Here is a 16,226-nt window from a genome sequence, read left to right on the forward strand (position 1 = left end):
ATCTAAACAAATATTAAGCAAAAGAAACTACACCAAGGCACGTCATAACCAAATTACTTGAAGTTAATAATTAAAAAAAAGTCTTAAAAGCAGCTGGAGGAAAAAGAAAAGATACATATGTATAGGAAACAATGACGGAGACTTTTCATCAGAAACAGTGCAACTGAGAAGACAGTGGGGCAACATCTCTAAAGTACAGGAAGGAAGGAGGGAAGGAGGGAAGGAGAGAGGGAGGCAAAGAGGAAGGGAAGGAGAGAAGGAGGGAAGGAAGGAAGGAAGAAGGAAAGGAGGGAAGGAGGGAGGGAAGGAGGGAAGGAGGGAGGGAAAGAAGGAGGGAGGGAAGGAAGGAGAGAAGGGAGAGAAAGGAAGGAAGGAAGGAAGGAAGAAAGGAAGGGAAGACACTTTGTTTTAGTGCTATTATTTTATTTACAGACCTTATTCATGTCTGTAATTCCAGTGTTTTTGGGGGGCCAAAATGGGAGGATTCCTTAAGGCCAGGAGTTCAAGATCAGCCTAGGGAACATGGTGAGACCCTGTCTCTACAAAAAAATAATTAAAAAATTAACCTGTAGTCCTAGCTACTCAGGAAGCTGAGGTGGGAGGCTGTTCAAGCTCAGGAGTTTGAGGTTACCGTGAACTACAATCATGTCACAGTGAGCTACAATCATATCATTCTAGCCTAGGCAATAGTGTGAAACCCTGTCTTAAAAAATAAAAAAAGGTAAAATTTGTCTCAATTTCTTCTTTAGTGTTTGGGAGGTGAAAGATTTTTTTTTTTAAATTTTCTGGCTGGGTACAGTGGCTCACGCCTGTAATCCCCACACTTTGGGAGGCCGAGACAGGTGGATCACAAGGTCAGGAGTTCAAGATCAGCCTGGCCAATATGATGAAACCCAATGTCTACTAAAATATGAAATTTGCTGGACGTGGGGCAGGTGCCTGAAGTCCCAGTTACTCAGGAGGCTGAGGCAGTAGAATTGCTTGAACCCTGGAGGCAGAGGTTGCAGTGAGCTGAGATTGTGCCATTATACTCCAGCCTGGGCAACAGAGCAAGACTCTATCTCAAAAAAAAAAAAAAAAAGTTACAGTCTAATCAGGATAGAAATGAAGTTCAGATATTTCAGATCTTATTTTTGAAAATTTCTCTGGCCATTGGACATTCTGATAATCTTGCTTACAAAACAAGATATTACATACTATCAGATATTTTCAAAGTGTCAGAATTAGACATTTCTGCAAAGAAGGTATATTAATGGCTTAGAAGGACATAAAACTATGTTCTGCACAGATCCAAGATGGCCAATTAGGAGCAGCTCAGGATTGCAGCTCCCAGCAAAAGTATGGAGGGTGAGTGGACACCACATTTCCAGATGGATTTTTACTGCCCACAGACCAGGAGATTCCCAGGTGGAGGAGCCCCATGTGTCACTAGCGTGATGGGTCTCTGCACAAAATAGATGGGTCCGGGTGCTGTATTAGCTGGCGATTAGAGCTCCTGGGAGACAGAGTCACCCACTCAACTGATAAAAAAGGGGACTAAAACAGGGAGCCAGGCCAGGAGATTCCCAGGCAAAAAAGCACCACGAATCTCAGCACAGCTGTTTGAGCCAGTTCGGTGGATCGCCGCATGGGAAATCACACAGATCCCTATGCCTTTTCAACAGGCGACTGGAACACCTGGGAGACTGAGTCACCCATTCAACTAAAAAAAAAAAAAAAAAAAAAAAGTGGGGGGGCTCTGAGGCAGGGAGCCAGGTGAGCGGCCTCGGCTGGTCTCACCCCCCACCAAAAAAAAACAGCAATCTGAAACACTCTGGATTGAGAGTTTCACAGAAAGCACAGCTGAACCCGGGAAGGTCCAGCTCTGTGGGGGAGGAGCGTCTGCCATTACCGAGGTAGTCCACCACTAGGGATGTAGTCTGCCACTGCCAAGGCAGCCTGCCATTACAGAGAGAATCCGCCATTACAGAGGTGGGCTGCCATTGCCGAGGCAGTTCTAACTATACCCATATAAACAGGACTGCAGGGAAGTTCACACGGCAGCTGGGTGGAGCCCACAGCAGCTCAGCAAAGCCTCTGCAGGCAGACTGTGACTAGGCTGCTTCCTTGCTTGGCAGGCAGCCCTGAAAAAAGGCAGCAGCACAACAGAAACTTATAAATAAAGCTCTAACTTCCTGGGACAGGGCACCTGAGGAAAAAAAAAGGCATTTATGAGTTCTGCCACAGCGGACTTAAACGTACCTGCCCAGCAGCTCTGAATGAACAACGGAGCTCACAGCTCAGCACCTGAGCTCCTATAAAGGACAGACTGTCTCCTCAAGCAGCTCCCTGACCCCCATATATCCAAAGAGTCACCTCATAAAGGAGAGCTCAGACTGACATCTGGCAGGTATCCTTCTGGGACAAAGATAGCAGAAGAAGAAACTGACAGCAACCCTTACTGTCCTGCAGCCACTGCAGGTGATTCCCAGGCAAGCAGGGCCTGGAGTGGACCTCAGCAGTCCTGCAGCAGAGGTGCCTGACTGTTAGAAGGAAAACTAAGAAACAGAAAGAAATAACTTCATCATCAACAAACTGGACATCCACTCAGAGACCCAATCTGAAAGTCAACAACTACAAAGACGACAGGTGGATAAATCCACAAAGATGGGAAGAAATCAGTGGGAAAAGGATGAAAACACCCAAAATCAGAACACCTCTCCTCCTACAAGGGATCACAACTCCTCACCAGCAAGGGAACAAGGCTGGATGGAGAATGAGTGTGATGAATTAACAGAAACAGGCTTCAGAAGGTGGGAAATAAGAAACTTCTCTGAGCTAAAAGAACATGTTCTAACCCAAGGCAAAGAAACGAAGAACTTGAATAAAGATTTGATGAAGTGCTAACAGGAACAGACCACTTAGAGAGGAATATAAGTGAACTGATGGAGCTGAAAAACACAACACGAGAACTTCGCGAAGCATACACAAGTTTCAACAGCAGAAATGACCAAGCAGAAGAAAGGATATCAGAGGTCGAAGATCAACTCAATGAAATAAAACGAGAAGTCAAGATTAGAGAAAAAGGGGTAAAAAGGAATGAACAAAGTCTCCAAGAAATATCGGACTATGTGAAAAGACCTAATCTACGTTTGACAGGTGAATTTGAATGTGACAGAGAGAATGAATCCAAGCTGAAAAATACTCTTCAGGATATTATACAAGAAAACTTCCCCAACCCAGCAAGGCAGGCCAATATTCAAGCCCAGGAAATAAAGTGAACATCATAAAGATATTCCTCAAGAAGAGCAACCCCAAGGCACGTAATCATCAGATACACCAGGGTTAAAATGAATGAGAAAAATGCTAAGGGCAGCCAGAGAGAAAGGCTGGGTTACCCACAAAGGGAAGCTCATCAAACTCACAGCAGATCTCTCAGCAGAAACCCTACAAGCCAGAAGAGAGTAAGGGCCAATATTCAACATTCTTAAAGAAAAGAACTTTCAACCCAGAATTTCATATCCAGCCAAACTAAGCTTCATAAGTGAAGGAGAAATAAAATCCTTTACAGACAAGCAATTACTCAGAGATTTCATCACCACCAGGCCTGCTTTACAAGAGCTCCTGAAAGAAGCACTAAACATAGAAAGGAACAACCAGTACCAGCCACTCCAAAAACATACCAAATGGTAAAGTGCATCCACACAATGAAGAAACTGCATCAACTAACAGGCAAAACAGTCAGCTAGAATCAAAATGGCAGGATCAGATTCACACATAACAATATTAACCCTAGAGAGACTGGGGTCTTGCCATGTTTCCCAGGCTGATCTTGAACTCCTGGACTCAAGCATCTGCCCACCCGGGCCTCCCAAAGTGCTGGGATTATAGGCATGAACCATTGCGCCTGGCCTAATTTTCTAAAAAAAGCATCATTGAGTGGACAAGACAGGGGTGGTGTTGTCTGAAAATGTCAGACTCAAATTTGGATAACAGTAAGAAGAATTTCTTTGAAGGGGAAATAGATGATGAGGAAAGGGTGATTTTGACATAGGTGCCAGTTAAAGATGAACCAAATATGGAACAAATGGAACCAAGTGTTTCAACTTCTGATGTCAGACTGAAGAAGTCTAAGAAATACAATAAAGGTAATCCACTTCAAACAAAGGAACAATTTACAGCTCCACAAAAAGCGAGATGCAAAATACCAGACCCTCCCTTGCTGACCATTTTGCCTCCTATTAATAAGGTGTGTCAGGACACTTTGCGGAACTGGTGTCAAGAACTTGGTTTGAATACGAAGGGCAAGAAAATAGAACTTTATCTGAGGCTCCATGGGCATGCTTACTCTGAACAACATCAAGATATGCCTGAAATGTTACAAGAGACCAGAGTACAGCAGTGTTCAAGGAAAAGCAAGGCAGTGACCAAGACAGCAAGGCTTCAGAAAAGTTTTGAGATGAATGAGAGAGCAGAAGAGACTAATACAGTTGAAGTGATAACTTCAGTGCAGGAAGCCATGTTGGCATCATGGGCAAGAAATGCTGCAAGAGCTCTTCAGCCTAAGGCTGTGAATTTGTGTTCCATTCCTGTTTCTGTTGAGGACTTTTTGATGTAAGTTTCTGGTGTCAGGTGGTGTGTGGTCCATGGCCAACTTCTCTCGGCAGACACAAAGGGTTGGGTACGCCTGCAGTTTCATGCAGGTCAGGCCTGGATGCCTACCACTCGAAGGGGGATGATTTCTCTCTTCTTGTTACCTGCCTGCATTTTCCCATCCCCAGGCATAGAAGATAATATGTTATGCTCTGACTGTGCTAAGAGGAATAAGAAGATGATGAAAAGATTAATGACAATAGAGAAGTAGCAACGACCTGCTTGAATACAATGTATTAGAGAAGGTGGGATGTACTTTCAGACCATGTACCCTATTATGAAGGAATGGAAGAGGAGACAATTTGAATAAATCCTCCTGATCTACAAAACAGTCATAGTGACTAGGACTCCACAGTGAAGATGGTTGACTAGTGACACAGTCCCATCTAAAGAGCCCCTTTCTGTATGCCTGTAAACCCATTAAAATAAAGTCACTGCCACAAGAGCAGAAAATCAAACACCGCATGTTCTCACTCATAGGCGAGTGTTAAACAATGAGAACACATGGACACAGGGAGGGGAGCACTACACACTGGGGTCTGTTGGGGGGAAATGGGGGAGGGATGGGGGTGGAGAGGTGGGGAGAGATAGCATGGGGAGAAATGCTAGATATAGGTGAAGGGGAGTAAGGCAGCAAATCACACTGCCATGTGTGTACCTATGCAACAATCTTGCATGTTCTTCACATGTACCCCAAAACCTAAAATGCAATAAAAAAAATAAAAATAAAAAAACTAAAGTCACTGAAATTGGCCTTAAACAAAAAAAAAAATTAACCCTAAATGTAAATGGGCTAAATGCCCCAATCAAAAGACACAGACTGGCAAACTGGATAAAAAGCCAAAACCCATTGGTGTGCTGTATCTGGGAAACACATCTCACATGCAAGGATACACAAAGGCTCAAAATAAAGGGATGGAGGAAGATTTACCAAGCAAATGGAGAGCCAAAAAAAGCAGGAGTTGCAATTCTCATCTCTGATAAAATAGACTTTAAACCAACAAAGATCAAAAGAGACAAAGAAGGACATTACATAATTGTAAAAGGATCAATGTAACAGGAAGAGCGAATGATCCTAAATATATATGCACCCAATACAAGAACACCCAGATACATAAAGCAAGTTCTTAATTACTTACAAAGAGACTTAGACTCCCCCACAATAATAGTGGGAGACTTTAACACCCCATTGTCAATATTAGACAGATCAACAAGACAAAATTAACAAGGATATCCAGGACTTGAACCCAGACCTGGACCAAGCAAACCTAATAGACATTTACAGAACTCGCCACCCCAAATCCACAGAATATACATTCTTCTCAGGACCACATCACACCTACTCTAAAACTGACCACGTAATTGGAAGTAAATCACTCCTCAGCAAATGCAAAAGAACAGAAATAATAACAAACAGTCTCTCAGACCACAGTGCAATCAAGTTAGAACTCAGAATTCAGAAACTAACTCAGAACAGCAGAGCTTCATGGAAACTGAACAACTGGCTCTTGAACGTTGACTGGATAAATAATGAAATGAAGGCAGAAATAAAGATGTTCTTTGAAACCAACGAGAACGAAGATACAACATACCAGAATCTCTGGGACACATTTAAAGCAGTGTCTAGGGGAAAATATATAGCAGTAAATGCCCACATGAGAAGCAAGGAAAGACCTAAAATCGACACCCTATTGTCAAAATTGAAAGAGCTAGAAGGAGCAAGATAAAAAGAACCTCAATCTAGCAGAAGACAAGAAATAACTAAGATCAGAGCAGAACTGAAGGAGATAGAGACACAAAAAACCCTTCAGAAAATCAACAAATCCAGGAGCTAGTTTTTCAAAAAGATAAACAAAATAGACCACTAGCCAGATTAATAAAAAAGAAAAGAGAATAATCAAACAGATGCAGTAAAAAAACGATAAAGGGGATATCACCACAGAATCCACAGAAATACAAACCATCATCAGAGATTATTACAAACATCTCCATGCACATAAACTAGTACACCTGGAAGAAATGGATAAATTCCTGGACACTTGCATCCTCCCAAGCCTAAACCAGGAAGAAGTCAAAACCCTGAATAGACCAATAACAAGGTCTGAAGTTGAGGCAGCAATCAAGAGCCTACCACCCAAAAAACAGCCCAGGTCCAGATGAGTTCACAGCCAAATTCTCCCAGACATACAAAGAGGAGCTGGTACCATTCCTCCTGAAACTATTCCAAACAATACAAAAGAGGGAATCCTTTCCAAAACATTTTATGAGACCAACACCATCCTGAAACCAAAACCTGGCAGAGACTCAACAAGAAAAGAAATCTACAGGCCAATGTCAATGATGAACATAGATGCAAAAATCTTCAATAAAATACTGGCAAAAGGATTGCAACAGCACATCAAAAAGCTATCCACTGTGATCAAGTAGGCTTCATCCCGGGGAGGCAAGGCTGGTTCAACATATGCAAGTCTATAAATGTAATTCACCACATAAACAGAACCAAAGACAAAAACCACATGATTATCTCAAATGATGCAGAGAAGGCCTTTGACAAAATTTAACAGCCCTTTATGCTAAAAACTCTCAATAAACTAGGCATTGATGGAATGTATCTCAAACTAGTAAAAGCTATTTACGACAAACCAAGAGCCAATATCATACTGAATGGGCAAAAACTGGAAGCATTCTCTTCAAAATCTGGCACTAGACAAGGATGCCCTCTCTCACCACTCCTATTTAATATAGTATTGGAAGTTCTAGCCAGAGCAATCAGGCAAGAAAAAGAAATAAAGGGTATTCAAATAGGAAAGGAGGAAGCCAAATCGTCTCTATTTGCAGACGACATGATTGTATATTTAGAAGACCCCATCATCTCTGCCCAAAATCTCCTGAAACTGATAAGCAACTTCAGCAAGGTCTCAGGATACAAAATCAATGTGCAAAAATCACGAGCATTCCTACACACCAATAACAGTCTTAAAGAGAGCCAAATCAAGAATGAACTGCCACTCACAATTGCTACAAAGAGAATAAAATACCTAGGAATACAACTAACAAGGAATGTAAAGGACTTCTTCAAGGAAAACTACAAACCACTACTCAATGAAATAAGAGAGGACACAAACAGATGGAGAAACATTCCATGCTCATGGTCAGGAAGAATCAATATCGTGAAAATAGCCGTACTGCCCAAAGTAATTTACAGATTCAACGCTATCCCCATCAAGCTACCAATGACCTTCTTCACAGAACTGGAAAAAAACACCTTAAACTTCATATGGAATCAAAAAAGAGCCCGCATAGCCAAGTCAATCCTAAGCAAAAAGAACAAAGTGGGAGGCATCACACTACCAGACTTCAAACTATACTACAAGGCTACGGTAATCAAAACAGCATGGTACTGGTACCAAAACAGAGATATAGACCAATGGAACAGAACAGAGGCCTCGGAGGCAACACTACACATCTACAACCATCTGCTCTTTGACAAACCTGACAAAAACAAGCAATGGGGAAACGATTCCTTGTTTAATAAATAGTGTTGGGAAAACTGGCTGGCCATGTGCAGAAAGCAGAAACTGGACCCCTTCCTGACACCTTACACTAAAATTAACTCTGGATGGAATAAAGACTTAAACATAAGACCTAACACCATAAAAACCCTAGAAGAAAATCTAGACAAAACCATTCAGGACACAGGCGTAGGCAAGGACTTCATGATCAAAACACCAAAAGCATTGGCAACAAAAGCCAAAATAGACAAATGGGACCTAATCAAATTCCACAGCTTCTGCACAGCAAAAGAAAGAGGCATTAGAGTGAATCAGCAACCAACAGAATGGGAAAAAAATTTTGCAATCTACCCATCTGACAAGGGGCTAATAAATATCCAGAATTTACAAAGAACTAAAACAGATTTACAAGAAAAAAACAAGCCCATTCAAAAGTGGGCGAAGTATATGAACAGACCCTTTACAAAAGAAGACATACATGAGGCCCATAAACATATGAAAAAATGCTCATCATCACTGGTCATTAGAGAAATGCAAATCAAAACCACATTGAGATACCATTTCACCCCAGTTAGAATGGCAATCATTAAAAAATCTGGAGAAAACAGATGCTGGAGAGGATGTGAAGAAATAGGAACACTTTTACACTGTTGGTGGGAGTGTAAATTAGTTCAACCATTGTGGAAGACAGTGTGGTGATTCCTCAAGGACCTAAAAATAGAAATTCCATTTGATCCAGCAATCCCATTACTGGGTATATATCCAAAGGACTGTAAATCATTCTACTATAAGGACACATTCACATGAATGTTCATTGCAGCACTGTTTATAATAGCAAAGACCTGGAACCAACCCAAATGCCCATCAATTATAGATTGGACAGGGAAAATGTGCATATACATATACACCATGGAATACTATGCAGCTATAAAAAATGATGAGTGTGTGTCCTTTGTAGGGACATGGATGAACCTGGAAACCATCATTCTCAGCAATCTGACACAAGAACCGAAAATCAAACACTGCATGTTCTCACTCATAGGTGAGTGTTGAACAATGAGAACCCATGGATACTGGGAGGGAAGCATCACACGCTGGGGTCTGTCGGGGGGAAATAGGGGAGGGACAGTCGGGGTTGAGGAGTTGGGGAGAGAGAGCATGGGGAGAAATGCCAGATATAGGTGATGGGGAGGAAGGCAGCAAATCACACTGCCATGTGTGTACTTATACAACAATCTTGCATGTTCTTCACATGTACCCCAAAACCTAAAATGCAACAAAAAAAATAGAAAAAAAAAGTATGTTGTACATTAGTCATTAAGAAAATGCAAATCAAAACCGCAAACAAGTTACCACCTTATATCTACCAGGATGACTTTTGTTTCTTAAAGGGATAATAAGCGCTGGTGAAGATATACAGAAATTGGAACCCTTGTACATTGCTGGTTGGAGTGTAAAATGGTGTAGCCTCTCTAGAACACAGTTTGGTGGTTCCTCAAAAAGTTAAACATAGAATTACTATATGACCCAAGAACTGCGCTTCTAGGAATATGCCCAAAAGAAATGAAAACAGGAACTCAAACAGATTGTCAATATGTGAACATTCATTGCATCATTATTCACAATAGCCAAAAGATGGAAACACCCCAAATGTCCACCTATAGCTGAATACATAAACAAAATGTGGTTATAGCCATACAACAGAATATTATTTAACCAAAAAAGAATGAAGTACTGACAAATGCAACAACATGGATGAACCTTGAAGGCGTTAAGTGAAATAAGCCAGACAAAAAAGTCATAAATTGTATGATTCAATTTATATGAAATATGTAGAACTTGCAAATTCATAGAGACAGAAAGCAATTTAGTGTTGTCAGGGGCTATGTGTGAGTGTGTGTGTGTTGGGGGGAATGGACAGTGACTGCCTAATGGGTATGGGGTGATGAAAATGTTTTGGAACTAGACAGATGCCATGGTTGTACAACATTGTGAATGTACAAAATGCCCCTTAATTGTACACTTTTTATTTATTTATTTATTTATTTATTTATTTATTTATTTGAGACACAGTCTCATTTTGTCACCCAGGCTGGAGTGCAATGGCATAATTTCAGCTCACTGCAACCTCTACCTGTCAGGTTCAAGTGATTCTTCTGCCTTAGCTCCCAAGTAACTGGGATTATAGGCATGGGCCACCACACCTAGCTAATTTTTTTGTATTTTTAGTAGAGATGGGGTTTCATCATGTTGGCCAAGCTGGTCTTGAACTTCTGGATCTCAGGTGATCCGCCCACCTAAGTCTCCCAAAGAGCAGGGATTATAAGCATGAGCACCATGCCCAGCCTGAATTGTACACTTTAAAATGGTTAATTTTCTGTTATGTGAATTTCATCTAAAAAATTATCCAAATTACAGAGGGAGGCCATACAAGCTGGTGTCTTGATGGCTACTAAGCCAATGGCTAAACAACAAAATGTGGTATTACAATAGTATATTATACAAACCATAAAAAGAATGAAGTACCGATACTTGGTGGCTAAACAACAGATCTGACTAGTGGAAAGAGGGAGATAAATATTTTCATCTTTCCACATTTAAAGTATAAATGATGAGGGGGTTGCTTAACAAGATATGTTAAATTGGCACTCAAAAGTACAGGCGAGGCACAGTGTCTTAGGCCTGTAATCCTGGCACTTTGGGAGGTTGAGGTAGGAGGACTGTTTGAGTCCAGGAGTTCCAGACCAGCCTAGGCAACACAGTGATACACCATCTCCATAAAAAATTTAAAAATTAGCTAGGTGTGGTGGCACACACCTGAGGTCCCAGTTACTTGGGAGGCTGAGGTGGGAGGATCGTTTGAGCCTGGGAAGTTGAGGCTGCAGAGAGTTGTGACTGTGCCACTGCATTCCAGCCTGGGTGATGGAGTGAGAATGTCAATAAATAAATAAATATCAAAAACAGCAAAAGAAGTTCCTGGTAGTATAGGATTCATGGTGTACTAGAATCAGGACATTCACCTTCCAGCCAAATGACTTGGATTCTAGTTGTCATTTCATCCTGGTGGCTGAACAGTACAGGGAAAAGGTCATGGGCTTCAAATACAGACAGCCTTGGTTTCAATTCTAGGTCTGCCACTTAATTTCTGTGTCTTTGGGCAAGTTCCTTGACCTCTTCCAACACTGATCAATTTTATCTCTAAAATTGAAAAAAAAAAACTCTGCTAACTAGATTAATGAATGAAATGAAATCAATATATCACATAGCATCTGGGACTATGGTATGTATTTGATGAATATTATCCCAATAATATTAATCTTCATCCTTGTAATAACTAGATGTGTGACTTTAGGGAAAATAGTTGAATTTCCCCTAAGGACTATTTAGGGAGGACCTGGGGCAAGTCAGCTGTCACTAAATAGCATCATTTTTCTACAGGTAAAACGTAAATGGTAGAGGAGTGGAAGTAGGGGATGGTTCATGAATAATTACATGAACATGAGCCTCAGGTCTCTGAAGCATCCTTCCATTAGTCCCTAACTGACTGTTGTACCTCACTACCCAGAGCCAGGGCTCTGATAAGTGTCCCAGGGCCAAAAATAAGAACATAGAAGTCTTAAGCACAGATTACGCACCAGATGTAATTCAGAAGAAAAGTAACACTTCAACTGTAAATACATTTCAGAAGTCTGACATCATTCTTATTTTTCTCACAATGACTACTTTGATTTCTGAAATATCAAATTTCAAAAAGGTTTCTCTTTTTATTTTTACTGTCTGTCTATTGATTTGGTAAATCTGCTCTGTTGATTCCATGCGTGCCTAGTCTGCTTTTAGGTAATCACACTCTAAGTGCAGGAAGTGGGGGCAGATAGAGGAGGAAGGTACTTTTTTTGTATGAGGGCCCAGAGCAAGCCCATAGGTTTGCTCTACTTCAGGGTAGTCCAGACTATGAGGATCAAACGGAAAAACAGATGGTGGGACTCTGCTCTGAAATGTACTAAGTGTTTCCAGACTGGAAGAAAAAAAATCAGCAATGATTTACAAGACCTCATCTATGTGATAACAATGAATTCTCACTGGCTAGGCATGGTGGTTCACCCCTGTAATCCCAGCACTTTGGGAGGCCAAGGTGGGCAGATTACTTGAGCCAAGGAGTTCTAAACCAGCCTGGGCAACATGGTTAAACCGTGTCTACCAAAAAAAATACAAAAATTAACCGGACATGGTGGTGCATGCCTGTAATCCCAGCGATTAATGCTTGAAATGCTAAGAATACCTGAAAGACAGGAGAACTGTTTGAGCTTGGGAGGTGGAGGTTGCAGTGAGACGAGATCACGCCATTGCACTCCTGTTTGGGAGACCAGAGTGAGACTCTGTCAAAAAAAAGAATTCCCTGGCCCTACGCCTAATTTATCACTGTAGTTTTTATTCTGCAAAAAGTTCTCATTTCCTTGTTTATCTTACCAAATCTACCATTAACTAAGTAAGTATCTGCAAAGGAAAATGTACTAAGTACTAATGAATATCCTCCTACCTATATTTTTATCTAAGACTTTAAATCCTTTAAAGTCTTATATTTCAACGTTAACAAAGCACTTTTCATGTGATACAACAATTAGGCTGGCCAGGAAGGGACTTTAATCCCTATTCAGAGATGAGGAAACTGAGACTCAGAAAGCATAAGTGATTTTCCCAGAGTCACACAGCTTGTTAGAATGCAGGCCTTCTGATACCTAATCTACAGCTCTTTTTGCTCTTTCTGTTATTTAACTTACCTTGAACCTACATGCTTATTGTATTTCTCCACCTATACATTTTCTTCCTTCCAAACAGTGCAAATACAGTCCTTCAATTAGTGTAGCAGACTGTTATGGAATGATCTTCCTGGGCGTGTAAGGAATAATCTGTTTCAACTTGCTGAATGAATTGTATAGGAAAAACAAATATGGGTTTAGTTCATTTAATTCTCAATGGACTCTCCTTAAAGAAGAGCGAGATACTAAGGAATGATATTTACCTCCAGCCTTGTATTATTCTGCAGAGTTGTCACCACTTATTTATATGTCTATTTCTCTCTTCAGACCTTAAGCAAACTGAAGAGACTTTGTCATATTTATCTCTTTATTCTGACTCCCAAGCAGTGCCTGGTGCTTGGCAGATTTTTAAAAAATGAACATCAAATGAGCATTTGGTTCCATAGACAACTGCATTGTAAGTTCATATCTGCTAAACACATTTGTCTATAAAACCATTAATTATCTGCTGGTGCTCAAAAACAGTGAAATAAGGATTATGGCAAATATGACATGACATTCTTTCAGGCTACTACTTATTATATCCAAGATTGAGACTTTGATATAATGTCAGACTAACTGGTTATTTTTTAAATTCCAGTAATCAAAAGTTTTAAACACAGAAATTTCAAAATAGTCGGTGTAGGACTGTAAAAACAGAGATGAATTCACAAGTAGCAAGTAACTTCCAAGTCCTAACTGAGATTGTCTTGCTTTGCTAGAATGTAAGTCCCTGGAATTTCCGGTGCAGATGTTTAGAAAAGATTCTTTTTCAACTGGATAGAAGTGGTATGTGGGAGTCAGCTGAAAAGCTGGATTTAGGACTGGCTTACTAATTTCTTTAGCGGCAGAATTTCAAACTATGGATTGCCGTCTCAGTGTCTGCTTTAGAGGAAATTGGGTAACTAGTGAGAGTTTATGTTAAGGCTAAACCAATCCAGAGACAATGTATACCTTTGCCTAGTAAGCTAGGATGGAACCTGTACATTTTTCAAGAATAATGCCTCAGTTTAGATCCTGTCATCTCTTACTCATAGATTATGGCATTAACCTGTTAATAAGTCTCCTAACTTCCAGTTTCTCCCCATAAAATTCATTTATCCACTTACACATTTATAAAATATTTACTGCATACCTACTAGATGTAGGCCTTGCATTAGAAATAGAGGTAAGATGATTAAGACAGTTTCCTTCTCTCATTAGCTGTATGAGATAGATATACAAGCTTGAAAAGGAAGTCAATATATAGGAGGACCTATAATGGGTTCATTATTTTACATATGCTATTTCTTTTCATTCCCACAATACCACAATTGGATATTATTTCTACTTGACAGATAGGGAGACTACAACTTGAACTGGCTATGTAACTTGCCCATGGTATGTATCTCATAAGGGACAGAATCACGTTTTGTATGTAGGTCTGTTTCAAAAGCTTATGTTCTTTCCACTAAACCAATAGTTCTTAAATTTAAAGGCACACAGAAATCACTTGTTATACAAGAAACTTGTAAAAGCACAGATTCTCTGGCCCACCTGCAGAGATTCTGATTCAGTAGGTCTAGCTTCGAAGCCAAAGGTATGCTCAATAGACCACACTTGAAAAAGCAATGTAGTTTAGAAAACAAAGTAACAGAAATTATTTTTAAAAATGGTATTATCATAAAGACATGAACAAAGTGAGTAAGCAAATGTCATACCTATCAAATTAGTTTCCTAAATTGCAAATCTAATCTTGCTAATTTCCTGCTTAAAAGAAGCGATGAATACTTAACTGCCCACAATTTAAGGTTCAAGCTTTATAGCAGAACATAGACATACCTTCAAGAAAAATGTGCCCTAATGCAAATTTTCAGCCTTCTCCTTCCTCACTTCTGTCTATGACAACTTCTTGACTTATTGAATTACTTCTTTCCCACATATCCCAAGCCATTCGGCACTTCCAAGATGTATCACATATCCAAATTTTTGCAATGCTTTCTTAATCCAAATGATTCTTCTACTCATTCTTCCAAACTTAGTGTATATTAGTAGTATTATTGCAGATAATATTTCCTGATGATTTACTAGATGTCAGGCATCAGTCTAAGCACTTTACATGTATCAACTGATTTAATCTTCACAACAGTCCCATCAAGTGGCTACTAACTGAAGTGACTGAGGCACAGAAAGATTAAGTGATTTTTCTCAAGGTTATACAGTTGCTAGGAGGAAGAGCTAGGATTTGAATTCAGGCAATATAGCACTGCAAACTCTTAACCACTAACTTACAGCTAACTCTCATGAGTCATGAACTCTTCCATTTACCCAGGGCCTAATTCAAACCCTATTTCTCTTTAGATTCATCTAGCCTATCCTCATCTCTTATTCTTCTGAACTTCCTTCCATTCCACCTGTTCGTGGACTATATCCCTCCATTTTGAACCAATCTGATCTCTAATTGCTTCAGGTACTAAGGTTTTATTTTTAGAGATAAGTGGCAAGTACCCTAAAGGTAGAAACCTTGTTACCCTGTGTACCTTGGCCAGGGCTTGTCACACGGCAGACACTGAATGAATTTTTCTTGGACCGACATACAGGGCATGCATTTTAGCAACTAAACTATATTCAGTGGTTAAAGAGATAGCATGTGAATAGGTAATCAGAGTCCCTCCAAAGTAAAGAGCGAATCAGTAGGCAGGTATATGTTAGACAGTTCCTTTCTTGACAAAAGACTGAGAAGCAAACACAAAAAGGCTCTCAAGCATATGTAGGTTTGTTCTCTATGGTCGGCTGGTCCTGACTTTCAAAGTGAAATCCTGTAGTTCAATCTTCTAGTTAATAATAATTAGATACCTACAGCTATACATTCAAATTAATCTTTGGATTAAAAAGCTGCATAGAAGAAGGTTTACTCCCTTTTCAGATAAGAGATTTTCACAAATACTTTGGATCAGTTGCAAAGCTGACTCTATGTACTGCTATGCATGAATAAACTAGTTCAGGATTACAAAGTATATGTTCTTTGTCTCAGTTACACTTGGAATATATGCAGTGAACAGATTCCAGAGGTTGTATTCTTTGTATTTACATATCATTATTCTTGTATATCTTTTCCTCAGGGTAAATATTTTACAACTGCTAAAATGGTATAATCAAATACATTCATGTGCACGTAAGAGCTTTACGAAAAAGAGAATTTAAGGTGGTATTTTTCTAACAAAAGTGTACAGACAAATTTTTTAAAAGAAAAATGCTATTTAAAAACAAAACGCTAGAATTCAAAATCATTTGCAGATATTTTTCC

General features: G+C 39.9%; 1 protein-coding gene and 1 pseudogene across 1 annotated transcript in view; one reads left to right on the top strand and one right to left on the bottom strand.

Annotated features, from left to right (window-relative positions):
* FAF1 (Fas associated factor 1) overlaps window positions 1-16,226 on the bottom strand; it is a 534,743-nt gene that overhangs the window by 56,576 nt on the left and 461,941 nt on the right. The window lies entirely within an intron of this gene.
* On the top strand, window positions 3,950-4,888 carry LOC101046993 (developmental pluripotency-associated protein 2 pseudogene; annotated as a pseudogene).

The sequence above is a fragment of the Saimiri boliviensis genome, chromosome 11 (genome assembly GCF_048565385.1).
Source record: "Saimiri boliviensis isolate mSaiBol1 chromosome 11, mSaiBol1.pri, whole genome shotgun sequence".
Classification (NCBI taxonomy): domain Eukaryota; kingdom Metazoa; phylum Chordata; class Mammalia; order Primates; family Cebidae; genus Saimiri; species Saimiri boliviensis.